Raw genomic sequence first — 16,203 nt, 5'->3', positions numbered from 1 at the left:
TAAAATCCTAACTTTTTGAAGTAACCGCTGCTAAATTTAAGAGGTGGCAGTGGATAGTCCCTGTCCGGTGGAGTGACTTATCCTCTAGATTCCAGAGAAATCTTGGAGGTGTGGGGAGAATGAGCTATGCCTGAGACCAGAACACAGGTGGTTCCAGGAGCGTTTTCTTGTTGGGAAAATAGCATGCCTCCCTCACAATTTAGTTGTCTGTGTGCATCCTAGGTAGTATTAAGTTAGGTGGTAATAAAGTAGAAAGTGTCTGTGTTCTAATTTTCAAACTTTCTGGTAGGGCTTGAAAATGAGCTGAGCCTGACACTCTTGCATGGTCAGACTTCCAAGAATAAATTTTTTTTGAATCCAAACTGGCACTGGCCAGTTGGCTGTAAAAAGTCAAGTAAGTGACCTGACCAATTTTTAAGCCATGAACCTTTTTGGCTAGTCCATTTCATTCAAAATTGCAAGGGATTTTTTTTTTTTAAGTTTTTACTGGATATAGTTGATTTACAATGTTGTTAGTTTCAGGTGCACAGCAAAGTGAATCAGTTATACATATATATCCACTCTTTTAGACAGTTTTCCCATGTAGGCTATTATAAGTATTGAGTAGAGTTTCCTGTGCTATACAGTAAATCCTTATTATCTATTTTATATGTAGTAGTGTCTATATGTCAGTCCCAATTTTCCAATTTATCCCTCCCCTTTACACCCAATAACCATAAGTTTGTTTTCTACATCTGTAACTATTTCTGTTCTGTAGATAAGTTCATTTGTACCCTTTTTTAATATTACACATATAAGTGAGATCATGTGGTATTTGTTTTTCTCTGACTTCACTCACTATGACAGTCTCTATGTCCATCCATGTTGCTGCAAATGGAATTATTTATTTCTTTTTTTATGACTTGAGTAATACCAGCATTTCAAGAATTTATAATGAAAAAGGATGCCCTAGACTGAGCTGAAGAAAATATGGGGTAGCATGTAGAAAAAAATGAGGATCAAAAAAATAGTTCAATTGCTTCTATATTACCTCATTTAGTCATTATAATCCTAAGAGGTAGCTACAGTGATTACTGTCCTCCCATGAGTTAACGTAGTTAACACATGTGTTTGAGATTTCTCAGATAATAAGTTTAGAGGTGGAATTCACATCTAAGTGATCTAATTACAAAGGCTATATTCCAAACTGTTGTGTTTTACCATCATAGTAAAAATGGCTTCATACAGATTTGGTTGAAGGCGACTAATCAGTGGAAAATAATGCTGCAGAACCATAAAGTTAATATTCGGTAACACTTTGAGATCACTGTTTAGTAAGCACTGTTGACTATTGCTGGAATGTAAGGATGGAGTCCTTCCCTGTCTTTGAGGAACATCCCTTTAGTGAGAGAGAGAGATTTGAACAAATAATGGTAATATAATGCAGTGTATATTGTACTATAAAAGAGTGCCATAGAGTCTGTGGTTTCATGGAAAGAGAATTGAGTTAAAGTTCAGACCAGCATTTGAATTCCTGTTTTGCTTTGTGACCTGGAGAACATGTCAAATTTCGTTCATCTTTAGTTTCCTTATCTGTTAAGTGGAGAGAATAATACTTCAAAGGGGAGTATTAATATTAAGCAAAATATGTAAAGTACTGGCTTATTGTTATGTGGATGAATAAAGTCCTGAATGAAGAATAAGAAACAAATAAATTGAACAGAGTTGAGATGGCTTGGAGGTTTACCAGGGCGCTATCTCTGGAGCCTTAAAGGGTGACTGATGATTTTTATTAGTGGGGAAAGAGGGCATCAACATAGACAGAACACACAGAAGTGGAGGCAGGTCTCAGAGCAGGAATATGGATTGTTGAAGGAATGGCAAGTAACTGTGGCTCTGTATACAAAGTATTTGCAGAGGCCAAATTTAAATGGTAATTGTGTAGAAATGTGGCTGGGCAATTTTAGTAGTTAGAAATTATATACTTTATAAGAATATCTCAAGGGTGTGAATTGTTACACTTTTATTTAATATTTACTTTTTAATACTTACTAAAACTGATTTCCAAATATGTTCAGGCAAGCAACTATTTCATTATTTCATTGCAATATTTCACCCTAACCAGTAAAAGAAGACTAAGGCAACTGCGCCTAATTCAAGGGAAGTATTTTGGGATTATTTTAAAAATAAAAATAATCTTGAGACTTCCCGGGTGTCCAGTGGTACACTTCCATTGCAGGAGGTGCGTGTTGGACCCCTAGTCGGGAACTAAGATTCTGTAGGATGTGGGGTGCCTCCAAACAAATTAAAGTAAAATAGTCTTAATTAAGTGATTGCCTTTCCTTAACCTGACCTACCCTGTTGCCATGTAGAGTCAATATTGCACATTACCCTTGGCATATATGTTACCATCTTTTCTGACCCCAAACTTGAGATGTGACAGTCTGACAGAATGTTTTAAATTGAGACTATCCTTGAAAACCTGAGAAAAAGTCCCATGCTTATGTCTTCCCCTCAGGATAGCACAGAACCATAAATACTCACATTGGATTTATAAATTTGGATCACTTGATATCCAAAATCATATGACTAAGTTGAAAATACCAAATGACATTTAGGAAAGCTGCCTTTTTAGTTAAACTTGTTAAGTGTCATGTAGATACGTAAATGACACAAAATAATAGAGGTGAGCTTTCAGATGAAAAAAATTGCTTCCTAAAACAGGTAATTTTAGAAGACTAAGAAAGAAAATATGTTGGACTTCATTTTGAACAGAAACCAGGGCAGGAAATGGCTGTGACTGAACTACTACCTGATAATAATCATAACATGATTGAATTTGACATTTAATGAGAGGAAGTAAAGGGGAAAAAGTGCACTGTATGCAGCTTTCCAGTTTTAGAAACAGTAAGGAAAGGGGCTATTAAAAGTGTATCTACAGAAATTTTGAAGACATGTAGTAGGCACACTTGTTGCATGAATGAAATCACCTTGGTCAAACATGCAGCAAAAGGCCTCTTACAGGCAGCAAAAAGCTTATGAAAGTTATGTGTCACAAGTTTTGATGCTCTACAGACCTAGGTTCAAGTTTCAATTCTGCAGTCTACCAGTTGTCTTAACTTTCTGCTTATTATGAGATATTTTTCAGGTTTAGTTTTATTTAATCATAAAATTTTGCAATCATACTTTGCAAAATTTTGAAAATGAGATGAACTAATATATGTGAAGCGCTTGATACATGGCCTGGCTTATAAGACTTTCCCCCAAAAAAAGTTGCTGCAGTTCAACCAAGTTGAAAAGGTGTACTTTTAAAAAAAAATACAATTCTTGGGATTTTCCTGGTCCAATGGCTAGGACTCTGAAGTCCCAAAGTAAGGGGATTGAGTTCAATCTCTGGTCAGGGAAGTAGATCCCACATGCCTAACTAAAGATCCCGCATGCTATGACGGAGAGTTAGCACAACCAAATAAAATAATAAAAATAAATATTGAAAATGTAAAAAAAAAAAAAAATACAATTCTCAAGTAGAGTCAGTAAAGCCAGAAAATGACAAACAGTGAAAACTTTAAAAGAAGGCAAAGGATATTACACAGGTAATAAGCAGAATTCAGTAAAAAATTGAATCATTACAGCCACATACAACAAAAAAGGGAAAAGGTAGGGATAGAGCTTCACATTCCCAAATTTTTTTCTGAAGAAAGTAGGTCAGACTCAAACCAGATAGAGCAAATAAATAGGGTGGGCTTCCCAGGTATCTCAGTAAGAATCCACCTGCTAATGCAGAAACTGCAGGACACATGATTTTGATCCCTGAATTGGAAAGATCCCCTGGAGGAGAAAATGCCAACCCACTCCAGTGTTCTTACCTAGAGAATCCCATGGACAGAGGAGCCTGGAGGGCTACAATCCGTGGGATCACAAAGAATTGGACAAGACTGAGCAATTGAATACACACACACACACACACACACAGCCTACCTTTTGGCCTCTGAATGTTTAAATGTACCATTGTTGTTGTTCAGTGATTCAGTTGTGTCTGACTCTTTGCGACCCAGTGGACTGCAGCACACCAGGCTTCCCTGACCTTCACCATCTCCCAGAGCTTGCTCAAGCTCATGTCCATTGAGTCGATGATGCCATCCAACCATCTTGTCCTCTGTTGTCCCCTTCTCCTCCTGCCTTCAGTCTTTCCCAGCATCAGGGTCTTTTCCAATGAGTTGGCTCTTCGCATTAGGTGGCCCAAGTATTGGAGCTTCAGCATCAGTCTTTCCAGTGAATATTCATGAATGATTTCCTTGAGCATTGACTGGTTTGATCTCCTTGCAGTCCAAGGGACCCTCAAGAGTCTTCTCCAACACCACAGTTCAAAAGCATCAATTCTGTGGCACTCAGACTTCTTTATGGTTCAACTCTCACATCCATACGTGAGTACTGGAAAAACCATAGCTTTGACTAGATGGACCTTTGTCAGTAGAGTAATGTCTCTGCTTTTTAATATGCTGTCTAGGTTGGTCATAGCTTTTCTTCCAAGGAGTAAGCGTCTTTTAATTTCATGGCTGCAGTCACCATCTGCAGTGATTTTGGAGCCCAAGAAAATCAAGTCTGTCACTGTTTCCATTGTGTGCCTGCCTATTTGTGATGGGACTGGATGCCATGATCTTTGTTTTTTGAATGTTGAGCTTTAAGCCAGCTTTTTCACTCTCCTCTTTCACCTTCATCAAGAGGCTCTTTAGTTTCTCTTCGCTTTCTGCCATAAGTGTGGTGTCATCTGCATATCTGAGGTTATTGATATTTCTCCCAGCAATCTTGATTCCAGCTTGTGCTTCATCCAGCCTGGTATTTCACATGATATACTCTGCATATAAGTTTAATAAGCAGGGTAACAGTATACAGCCTTGACATACTCCTTTCCCGATTTGGAACCAGTCTGTTGTTCTCATGTCCAGTTCTGTTGCTTCTTGACTTGCATACAGGTTTCTCAGGAGACAGGTAAGGTGGTCTGGTATTCCCATCTCCTTAAGAATTTCCCAATTTGTTGTCATCCACACAGTCAAAGGCTTTAGCGTAGTCAGTGAAGCAGAAGTAGATATTCTTCTGGAATTCTCTTGCTTTTTCTATGAGCCAGTGGATGTTGGCAATTTAATCTCTGGTTCCTCTGCCTTTTCTAAATCAACTTGAACATCTGGAAGTTTTTGGTTCATGTACTGTTGAAGCCTAGCTTGGAGAATTTTGCGTGTTACTTGGCTAGTATGTGAAATGCATGCAATTGTGTAGTAGTTGGTACATTTTTTGGCATTGCCCTTCTTTGGGATTGGAATGAAAACTGACCTCTTCCAGTCCTGTGGCCACTGCTGAGTTTTCCAAATTTGCTGGTATATTGAGTGCAGCACTTTCACAGCATCATCTTTTAGGATTTGAAATAGCTCAGCTGAAATCCCATCACCTCTACTAGCTTTCTTCATAGTGATGCTTTCTAAGGCCCACTTGACTTCTCACTCCAAGATGTCTGGCTGTATGTGAGTGACCTCACTGTCATAAATGTGGCATATGTTGAAGAATCAACATATCATCTTTTCTCCTCTTGTATTGCCTATTCTAGTGAATGGCTCTTCTAATGTTCAAGCCGAGAATCATGGAATATCCTTACTCTTTTATTCCCCATACCTTTCATGTCCAATCAGTCACTGCATCTGGTTATTCTACTAGTTATCTATTTTATTAATGCCCTATCCTAACACCTACTCTGAGTTAATAAAAATGTTCATCGTCACTGACTTATTTCATGTCCTCATCATTTCATTATTGTCTTTACCTTTTTTTTTTTATTTTGACCTTGAGGCATTCAGGATCTTAGTTCCCTGACCAGGGATCAAACTTGGCCCCCCTGCAGTAGAAGTGCAGAGTCTTAACCATTGTACCACCAAGGAAGTCCCAGGTCTCTTTGATTTTAATTTAGCCTCATATTAACCAATTCTCTACATAGCTTCCTTCCAGAATGATTTTACTGAAATACTAACATAACCATATCAAATTTCTATCTGTTATGCTTGTACATGATAGTTCATAAATACCTGATCTCTCCATGTATTGATATCTTAAACTTAAGATGAATTTAAATGGCTAGCATACTTACACCTGGAGTTTTCTTTATGGGAAAGATTTTAGCTTGAAATTCTACTTATTTAATTTATTATTTATTTTTATTTATTAATTTTTATTTACTTTATTTCCTTTTGAGTAAGCATCAGTCATCTGTGTCTTTCAAGAAATTTGTTAATTTAATCTAAATTGTTAAATTCAGGAGCATCCGTGTTCATAATATTCCTTTATTATCTTTTTAATATCTCTAAGATCTGTAGTAATGTCTTCTTTCTCATTCCTGACTGTTAATTTGTGTATTTTCTCACTTTTTTTCCTGTTCAGTCTGGCTACAAATTTGTCTGTTTTGTTGATATTCTCAAAGAGCCAGTTTTTTTTTTTTTTCTCATTGATTTTGTGTTTTCATTTTCAATGATTTCTGTTCTTATTTCCATTTTGTGGTTTTCTTTGTATTTTATTTTTTTTGATTTGTTAGAATCTTAAAATGTAAACTTATTCTGTTATTGTCTTCTAATATAAATGTTTAATGCTATAAAATTCCCCTCTAAATAATGATTGGACTGCATCTCACAAATGTTGATATTCGTGTTTTCGTTTCTGTTCAGTTCAAAAATTCTTGTTGATTTTGTTTGTGATTTCTTCATTGAACCTGTTGGTTATTTAAAGGTATGTACACAAGTTTCCCAATATTGAAGTATTTTTCAGATGTTGACTTCTGATTTAATTTCACTGTGGTCAGAGAACATACATGGCATGATTTGAGTCATTTTAAATTTATTGAGACTTGTTTTATGGCACAGAGTATCATCTCTCTTGGTAAATGATTCATGTGTGCTTGAAAAGAATGTTGGGTGGAGTGTTCTATAAATACTAGTCAGATCAAGTTGACTGACAAAATTTTCAAGCCTTTTGTATCCTTACATATTTTATGTCTGCTTGTTCTCTCCATTTTTGAGAGAAGGGTGTTGAAATCTCTGACTATAATTGTGGCCTTGCCAATTTCTCCTTGTAGTTTGATCAGTTTGGCTTTATATATTGGTAGTTTGAAGTTCTGTTACTCGATGCATGCATATTTAGGATTGTTATCTTTTGATGAATTGAATCTTTTTGTCATTGTGAAATGGACCTTTGGTAATATGCTTTTCTCTAAAGTCTACTTTGTTTGTATTGCCACTCTAGCTTTGTTTTGAGTAGTTACTGTTATTTCTCTTTTTCCATTTGAAAACTTTTTACCTATTTGTATTTAAGCTGGATTTCTGGTACATGGCATATAGTTAGACCTTGCTTTTTCTTTTCATTCTTTCTAATCCAGCTTTCTAATCTCTGCTCTTAATTTAGACCATTTACATTTAATGTGATTATTTTGTTGGGTTTAAATCTTCCTTCTTTGTACATGTTTCTTATTTGTTACATCTGTTCTTTGTTCCTTTTTTTCTTTGCCTTCTTTTGTATTTGAGTATGTTTATGATATTCAACAAATGCTTTATTGGAGAATTAATTATCTGTAGCTTTTTTTTTTTTAATTTTACTGCTTGTTTGTAGTGGCTATATACATCTTTAGCTTATCAAAATCTACTTTGAGTAAAACACCACTTTTCATTTCATATAAGTGCCTTGTAACAGTATACTTCCATTTTCCCTTTTCAGCTTGTGTGCTATTGTCATACATTTTGGTTTTACATGTGTTAAAAATTCCGCAATGTATTTCTACCTTTTCAGCTTTATATGGTCAGTTGTCTTTTAAGGGGATTGGTGGCTCAGATGCTAAAGAATCCACCTGCAGTGCTGGAGACCTGGGTTCGATCCCTGGGTTGGGAATCTCCCCTAGAGGACGGCATGGCAACCCACTTGAGTATTCTTGCCTGAACAATCCCCATGGACAGAGGATCCTGGCAGGCTACAGTCCATGGGGTCGCAAAGAGCTGGACATGACTGACCAATTAACTACAGCGAACTTTTTTTTTTTTTTAAAGCTCTTACATTTACCCACATATTTACCATTTTCAGGGCCCTTCTTTCCTTTGGAATTCTTTTTCCATCTGGTATTTTCCTTCTTCCTAAAGTACTTACTTTAGTATTTATTGTAATGGTTGTAATGCTGTATTACTGATGAAATTTTTTTCAGCTTTTGTATGTCTGAAAAAATACTTTTTTGAAATATATTTTTGCCAGGTATAGGCATTTAGATCAACACCTTTTTTTTTTTTTTCCTTTTTTTTCCAGGAGTATAATGATACTGCACCACTGTCATCTCATTGCATTTTTCCAATGTGAAATCTACTGTTATCCTTATTTCACTATACTGAAAATGTTTTTTTTCCCTCTGGTTGCTTTTAAGATCTCTTTATTATTTGTTTTAAGCACTTTTACTAAGATGTACCTAGGGATTTTATGTTTCTTGTGCTTGGGGTTTGTTGAACTTCTTGGTTTGTAGCTTTACCATTTTTATCAAATGTAGAATAAATTTGTCCATTATTTCTTCAGATATTTTTTCTTTGTTTCTTCATTCTTCTCATTCTGGTACTCTAGTTATTCATGTATTACGCTTCTTGATAATGTCCCACAGCTAACTGATGCTCTCTTCCTTTTTTTTTTTTTTTTTCCTCTCCTTGTTTCAACTTGGACAATGTCGCTTGCTCTGTCCTCAAGATTACTGATCTTCTCACTTTCTGATTTGCTATTATCTCATTCAGTGTATTTTTCTTTTTAAATTTTTTTAAATTTTTGGCCACATTGTGTCTTTGTTGCTGTGCTTGGGCTTTTCTCTAGTGGCAGCAAGCAGCAGCTACTCTTTATTTGGGGGATGTGGGCTTCTCATTGTGGTGGCGTCACTTGTTGCGCAGCATGGGTTCTAGGACTTGGGGGCCTCAGTAGTTGCAGCTCCCAGGCTCTAGAGCACAGGCTGAATAGTTGTGGAGCACAGACTTATTTGCCTCACAGCATTTGGGATCTTCCTGGATCAGGGATTGAACCTGAGTCTCCTGTGTTGGCCAGTGGATTCTTTACCACTGAAGTACCACCAAAGCCCCACGGTGTTTTTCTTAATAGACATTTTCATTTCTAGAAGTTTGATTTGAATCTTGTCTATATCTTAAATGTTTCTCCTTTGTATGTTCAGGCTTTCTTCTCCTTTCTTGAATACAGTTGATCCTTGCATGATGTGGAGGTTAGTGGTGGTGACTGTTCACACAGTCAAAAATCTTTGTATAACTTTATAACACTCCATGTCATGATTCTGCATCTGCAGATTCAACCAATCACAGATCATGTAGTAATGTAGTATTTTTTTTTTTATTGTGTGTAAGAGAAACTACACAGTTCAAACTATGTTTTTTGAGGGTAAACTGCATATATGGACTTTATACTGAGGTTTTTTTCTATCTCAGTCATTTTAGTATACAGTTCAGTAGTGTTAATTACATTAATGTTGTCTTGAAACAACTTTCTGGAACTTCTCATCTTGCAAATCCGAAACTCTGTAACCGTTAAACAACTTAAAAACAACTACTGTTTACTCTTTCCTCCAGCCCCAGGCAGCCATTCTTCTGTTTTCTGTCTCTGTGAATTTGGCTATGCTAGGTACCTCAAATGAATGGGATAACACAGCATTGGTCTTTTTGTGACTGCCTTATTTCACTTAGTTTAACTTCCTCAAGATTCATCCATGTTGTGATATGTGGCAGAATTTCCTTTAAGGCTAAATAATATTCTATTGTATAATTTTCTTTATTCATTCATCCATTGGTGGACATGTGGGTTATTTTCATTGCTTGGCTGTTGTGAATAGTGCTTCTGTGAACATGGATATGTAAATATGTCTTCAAGACCATGCTTCTTTTGGGTATATCCCCAAAAGCAAAGCTCAGTTGGTAAAGAATCTGCCTGCAGTGCAGGAGACCCAGGTTCGATCCCTGGGTTGGGAAGATCCCCTGAAGGAGATGGCAAACCATTCCAGTGTCCTTGCCTGGAAAATCCCATGGGCAAAGGAGCCTGGTGAGCTGCAGTCCGTGGGGTTGCAAAGAGTCAGGCATGACAGAGCAACTAACACTTTTACTTTCCAAGAGCAAAATTGCTGGATCATATGGTAGTTCTATGTTCAATTTTTTTGAGGAACCTCCATACTATTTTCTGTAGTGATTGTGCCACTTCAGCATTGCACCAATAGTGCACACGGTTTCTGACTTTTTCACCTTTGTCAACACTTGTTATTTTCTATTTTGTTGATATTAGGTATCATAATGGATATAAAAGTGATATCTCATTATGGTTTTAATTTGCATTTACCTAATGATTGGTGATGTTGAGCATCTTTTCATATGCTTGGTGGCTATTTCTATATCATTGGAGAAATGTCTATTCAAGTCCTTTGCCATTTGTAAATTGAGATATTTGATTTTTTTCTCTGAAGTTGTAGTTCTTTATATATTCTGGATATTAACCCACTATCATGTATATAGTTTGCAAATATTCTCGTTCATCCATAAGTTGCCTTTCTCTCTATTGATTATATGCATTGATGCACAAAACTTTTAAGTTTTATATAGTCTCATTTGTGTATTTTTACTTTTACTGTTTTAGGTTGTGCCTTAGGTGTCAAAACCAAGTAAATCACTGCCAAGTACAGTGTCATGAAGTTTAACCATGAATTTTCTTCTAGGAGTTTTATAGCTTTAGGTTTTATTTTTAGGGCTTTAACCCACTTTGAGTTAATTTTTGTATGTGGTGTGAGTTAAAGGCCCACCTTCACTCATTTGCGTGTGTATATCCATTTTTCTGCATACATGCTGTTGAAGAGGCTGTCCTTTCCCCATTGAATGATCTTAGCATTTTTATCAAAGATTATTTGACCACATATGCAAGAGTTTATTTCTGGGCTTTGTTCTGTTCCAGTAGTTTGTTTGTCTTTATGCCAGAAAGGGGACGACAGAGGATGAGATGGCTGGATGGCATTACCGACTCTATGGACATGGGTTTGGGTATACTCTGGGAGTTGGTGATGGACAGGGAGGCCTGGCGTGCTGCGATTCATGGGGTTGCAAAGCGTCGGAGACGACTGAGCGACTGAACTGAACTGAACACTGTTTGAACACCATAGCTTTGTAGTATGTTTTGAAATCAGAAAGTGTGACTCCTCCAATTTTTGTTTTTACAAAATTATTTTGGGCACCTGGGATCCCTCAAGATTCTATGTGAATTTCAAGATGGATTTTTGTATTTCTGGAAAAAAAATGCCTTTGAAATTTTGATAGAGATTGCATTGAATCTATAGATTGTTTTGGGTATGGACATGTTAATATTAAGTCTTCTAATCCGTGAACATGCATTTCTGTGTGTTTGTGTGTATGTATATATATACACACACCATATATATATATATATATATATATATATATATATATATATATATATATATATACATACACACATACCATATTTTGTGTACAGTAGCTGCTTTAGTCATATCACTTCTGTCATTTCTAGATCTATTTCTTATAACTGATTTTTCTCCTTATATGGATTGTATTTTCCTTTTTGTTTGTGTTCCTGCTAATTTTTGTTGGATGCCAGAAATTATGAATTTGTTGTTTGGAGCTATCTTTTTTTTTTTTTTTTGGTATTCTTTTCAATATTTTGAGATTTGTTTTGGGATACTGTTAAGTTATTTGAAAGCAGTTCTTCAAAGCATGCTTTTTAAGCTTTGTTAGATGAATCCTGAGCATCCTTTAGTACAAGGCTAATTTTAGCATAATTTCTGGGACACTGCCCTCTCATTTGAGTCTTGATATTCCTCTGTCTCTGTGAACTTCAGTTTCATTTCCTAAAAACAAGGTCATTCCTCCATAAACATTGTATGATGATAAAAAGAAAAAATCAGGAAATTAACCTGATTAAAGTCAGGTTATATACTTTTGACAGGAATATCACAGACATAATGTTGTGTTCTTTCCTGTACATTATATCAAGAAACAAATTTCTCCTATTACTGATGATGATAATTTTTATCGTTTAGTTCTGATGATATCTGCCAGGTTTCTCCAAAGTTAAGTCATTATTTTACTCTTTGCAACTAATAAGTACCTTGTGGAGAGATCCTTTGATTATGTAAACATCCTGTTTCTCTCTAACTTGCCCATTGGCTTTAATATCTATTGGTGATTCTTGTACGAATCAGTTATCAGGATAGTTTCATAAAAGTTCTCATCACAAGGGAAAAAAAAATATGTAGCTATGTGAGGTGATGGTTAACTTACTGGGCTAATCATTTTGCTCTATATACATGTATCATACCATTATGTTATACAACCTAAGCTTATGCAATGTTAGGGCAATTATATCTCATTAAAATTGGTGGGGGGAGATGGTTGAAAATTGGTGATTTTCTTTTTCCCCAGTTCACTAATTTCTTCTGTGTTTATTAGCTTGTTTTCTGCTACAGAAAAAACTTCATTCTCTTATTTATTCATTCATTCTAGTATAGACTCATTGTTTCTTATTTTATTCTTTTGACAGTGTCCCTGTTATTCTTTGAGCACTTTAATTTTTTAAATGTTTTTTATTGTGGTAAAAGTCACATAGTATGAAATATACTATTTTAACCATATTTAGCATTTCAGTGGCACTAAGTACATTCACATTGTTGTGCAGCTGTCAACATCATACATGTACTGAATTTTCCACTTTCTTAAACTGAAACACTGTCCTCATTAAACACTAAGTCCCCATTCCCCATTCTGACCCCCATCCCTGGCCCCTGGCATCTATCAGTGTCCTTGCTGACTGAATTTGACTGTTCTTAGTACCTTGTGTAAGTGAGATCAAGTAGTATTTGTTTGCACCTACTCTATAATGTTTTTTTAAAGTTAATATATGTCTTGCAAACAGATTGTATCTTTGTTTTCCCCTTGTGCTATACAGTGAAAGAAAGAAAGTGAAGTCTCTCAGTCGTGTCCGACTCTTTGCAACCCCATGGGCTGTAGCCTACCAAGCTCCTCCGTCCATGGAATTTTCCAGGCAAGGGTACTGGAGTGGGTTGCCATTTCCTTCTCCACTGCTATACAGTAGGTTCTCATTAATTATCTGTTACTTTATACACAGTAGTGTGATGCCAGTCCCAATCCCCCACCCCCCAACTTTGTGTCCATACATTTCTTCTCTGTATCTGTGTCTCAATTTCTGCTTTGCAAACAAGTTCATCTGTACTATTTTTTTATAGATTCCACGTAAGTGAGTTATATGCAATATTTGTTTTCCTCTTTCTGACAGACTTCACTCTGTATGACAGTCTCTAGGTCCATCCACGTCTGTGTAAATGGCATAATTTCATTCATTTTTATGACTAATATGCCATTGTTATATATGTACCACATCTTCTTTATCCATTCTTCTGTTGATGGGCATTTCGGTAGCTTCCATGTCCTGGCTGTTGCCAATAGTGCCACTATGAATATTCGGGTGCATGTGTCTTTTGTAATTATGGTTTTCTCCTGGTATATGCCCAGGAGTAGGATTGCTGGATCATATGGTAGTTCTGCTTTCAGTTTAAGGAACCTCCTTGCTGTTCTCCTTAGTGACTGTATCAATTTATGTTCCCACCAACAGTGTTAGAGAGTTCCCTTTTCTCTGCACCCTGTCCAGTTTTTTTGGTGATGGTCATTCTGCCTGGTGTGAGGGGATACCTCATTGCAGTTCTGATTTGCTCTTCTCTAATAATGAGCGATGTGGAGCGTCTTTTCATGTGCTTATTGGACAAGTGTATGTCTTCTTTGGATAAATGTCTGTTTAGGTCTTCTGCCCACTTTTTAATTGGGTCGTTTTTCTGATATTGAACTGTATGAGCTGCCTGTATATTTTGGAGATTAACCCTTTGTCAACTGCTTTGTTTGCAGTTTTCTCCCATTCTCAGGGTCTTCTTTTCATCTTGTTTATAGTTTGCTTTGCTTTGCAAAAGCTTCTAAGTTTAATTAGGTGCCCCCCCCCCCTTTCTTCCATTCCTCTAGTACATAGGTCAAAAAAAAACATCTTGCTGTGATTTATGTCAGTCCTCTACCTATGTTTTCCTCTCATAGGTTTATAGTGTCTGGCCTCACATTAAGATCTTTAATCCATTTTGAATTTATTTTTTTGTATGGTATTAGGGAGTGTTCTAATTTCATCTTTTCACCTGTAGGTGTCCAGTTTTCCCAGCACCAGTTATTGAAAAGGCTATCTTTTCTACACTGTACATTCTTGTCTCCTTCGTCATAGATTAGGTGACTATAGGTGTGTTCGTTTATCTCTAGGCTTTCTCTCCTGTTCCATTGATATATATTTCTGTTTTTGTGCCAGTACCATACTGTCTTAATTACTGTAGTTTTGTAGTATAGTCTGAAGTCAAGGAGCCTGATTCCTCCAGCTCCATTTTTCTTTCTTATGATTGCTTTGGTTATTTGAGGTCTTTTGTGTTTCATACAGATTGTAAAAATTTTTGTTCTGTGAAAAATGCCATTGGTAATTTGATAAGGGTTGCATTGAATCTGTAGATTGCTTTTGGAGTTATAGTCATTTTCACAATATTGATTCTTGCAGTCCAAGAACATGATATATTTCTCTGTGATGCCTTTGATTTCTGTCATCAGTATCTTACAGTTTTCTGCATATAGATCTTTTGTCTCCTTGCTGCTGCTGCTGCTGCTGCTAAGTCGTTTTAGTCGTGTCCGACTTTGTCTCCTTAGGTAGGCTTATTCCTAAGTATTTTATTTTTGTTGCAGTAGTGAATGGGATTGTTCCCTTACTTTCTCTTACTGACTTTTCATTGTTAGTGTATAGGCATACAAGAGATTTTTGTGCCTTAATTTTGTATCCTGCAACTTTGCCAGATTCACTGATGAGTTCTAGTAGTTTTCTGTTAGAATATTTAGGATTTTCTATGTATAGTATCATGTCATCTACAGTGACAGTTTTCACTTCTTCTTTTCCAATTTGGATTCATTCATTTTATTTCTTTTCCTTCTCTAAGTGCTGTGGCTAGGGCTTCCATAACTATGTTGAACAATAGTAGTGAGAGTGGACATCCTTGTCTTGTTCCCGATCTTAGAGGAAATGCTTTCAGTGTTTCAACATTGAGAATGATGTTTGCTGTGGATTTGTCACATATGGCCTTTACTATTTTCAGGTAGGTTCTCTCTATGTCCACTTTCTGAAGACTTTTTTTCTTTTTTTTTGTAAATAGGTGTTGATTTTTGTCAAAAGTTTTTTCTAGGAACAGATAAGTGACCTGGAGGACAGAATGGTGGAAATCACTTCTGCAGAACAGAATATAGAAAAAAAGAATTAAGAGAAATGAAGACAGCCTAAGAGACCTTTGGGACAACATTAAACACACCGACATTCGCATTATAGGGGTCCCAGAAGGAGAAAAGAGAAGAAAGGACCTGAGAAAACATTTGAAGAGATAATAGCTGAAAGCTTCCTGAACATGGGAAAGGAAATAGTCACCCAAGTTCAGGAAGCACAGAGTCCCAGGAAGGATGAACCCAAGGAGAGAAACACTGAGACATATGGTAATCAAACTAACAAAAACTAAAGACAGAATAAAATATTAAAAGCAACAAGGGAAAAATGACAAATAACATACGAAAGAACTCCTATCAGTCTATCAGCTGATTTCTCAACAGAAGCTCTACAAGTCAGAAGGGAATGGAATGATATACTTAAAGTGGTGAAAAGAAAGAATCTAGAATACTAAGAATACCAGCCAAGAATACTCTACCCAGCAAGACTCTCCTTAAGATTTGACGGAGAAAACGAAAGTTTTCCAAAACAAGCAAAAATTAAGAGAATTCAGCGTCACCAAACCTTCACTTCAGTTCAGTTGCTCAGTCGTGTCTGACTCTTTGCGACCCCATGAATCTCAGTACGCCAGGCCTCCCTGTCCATCACCAACTCCTGGAGTTTACCCAAACTCATGTCCATTGAGTTGTGATGCCATCCAGCCATCTCATCCTAGGTTGTCTGTCCCCTTCTCCTGCCCCCAGTCCTTCCCAGCATCAGGGTCTTTTCCAGTGAGTCAACTCTTCGCATGAGGTGGCCAAAGTATTCGAGTTTCAGCTTCAACATCAGTCCTTCCAATGAACACCCAGGACTGAT

At 36.5% G+C, this 16,203-nt stretch overlaps 1 protein-coding gene across 38 annotated transcripts in view; it reads left to right on the top strand.

Annotated features, from left to right (window-relative positions):
• The window catches only part of PHTF2 (putative homeodomain transcription factor 2), a 199,719-nt gene that overhangs the window by 1,363 nt on the left and 182,153 nt on the right, over positions 1-16,203 (top strand). For 6 of the 38 annotated variants that reach the window (XM_081535742.1, XM_081535745.1, XM_081535731.1 and 3 more), the window contains exon 2: positions 4,306-4,403. The exons of the other annotated variants lie outside the window; for them this stretch is intronic. The gene's annotated coding sequence lies outside the window, so the exon portion shown is untranslated. The remainder of the gene's footprint in view (positions 1-4,305; positions 4,404-16,203) is intronic. 38 annotated transcript variants of the gene reach the window in all.

The sequence above is a fragment of the Giraffa tippelskirchi genome, chromosome 10 (assembly GCF_054371585.1).
Source record: "Giraffa tippelskirchi isolate mGirTip1 chromosome 10, T2T-mGirTip1v1.2.pri, whole genome shotgun sequence".
NCBI classification, from domain to species: Eukaryota; Metazoa; Chordata; class Mammalia; order Artiodactyla; family Giraffidae; genus Giraffa; species Giraffa tippelskirchi.
The sequence above is the reverse complement of the archived record's forward strand: the minus strand, read 5'-3'. Positions and strand labels throughout refer to the sequence as shown.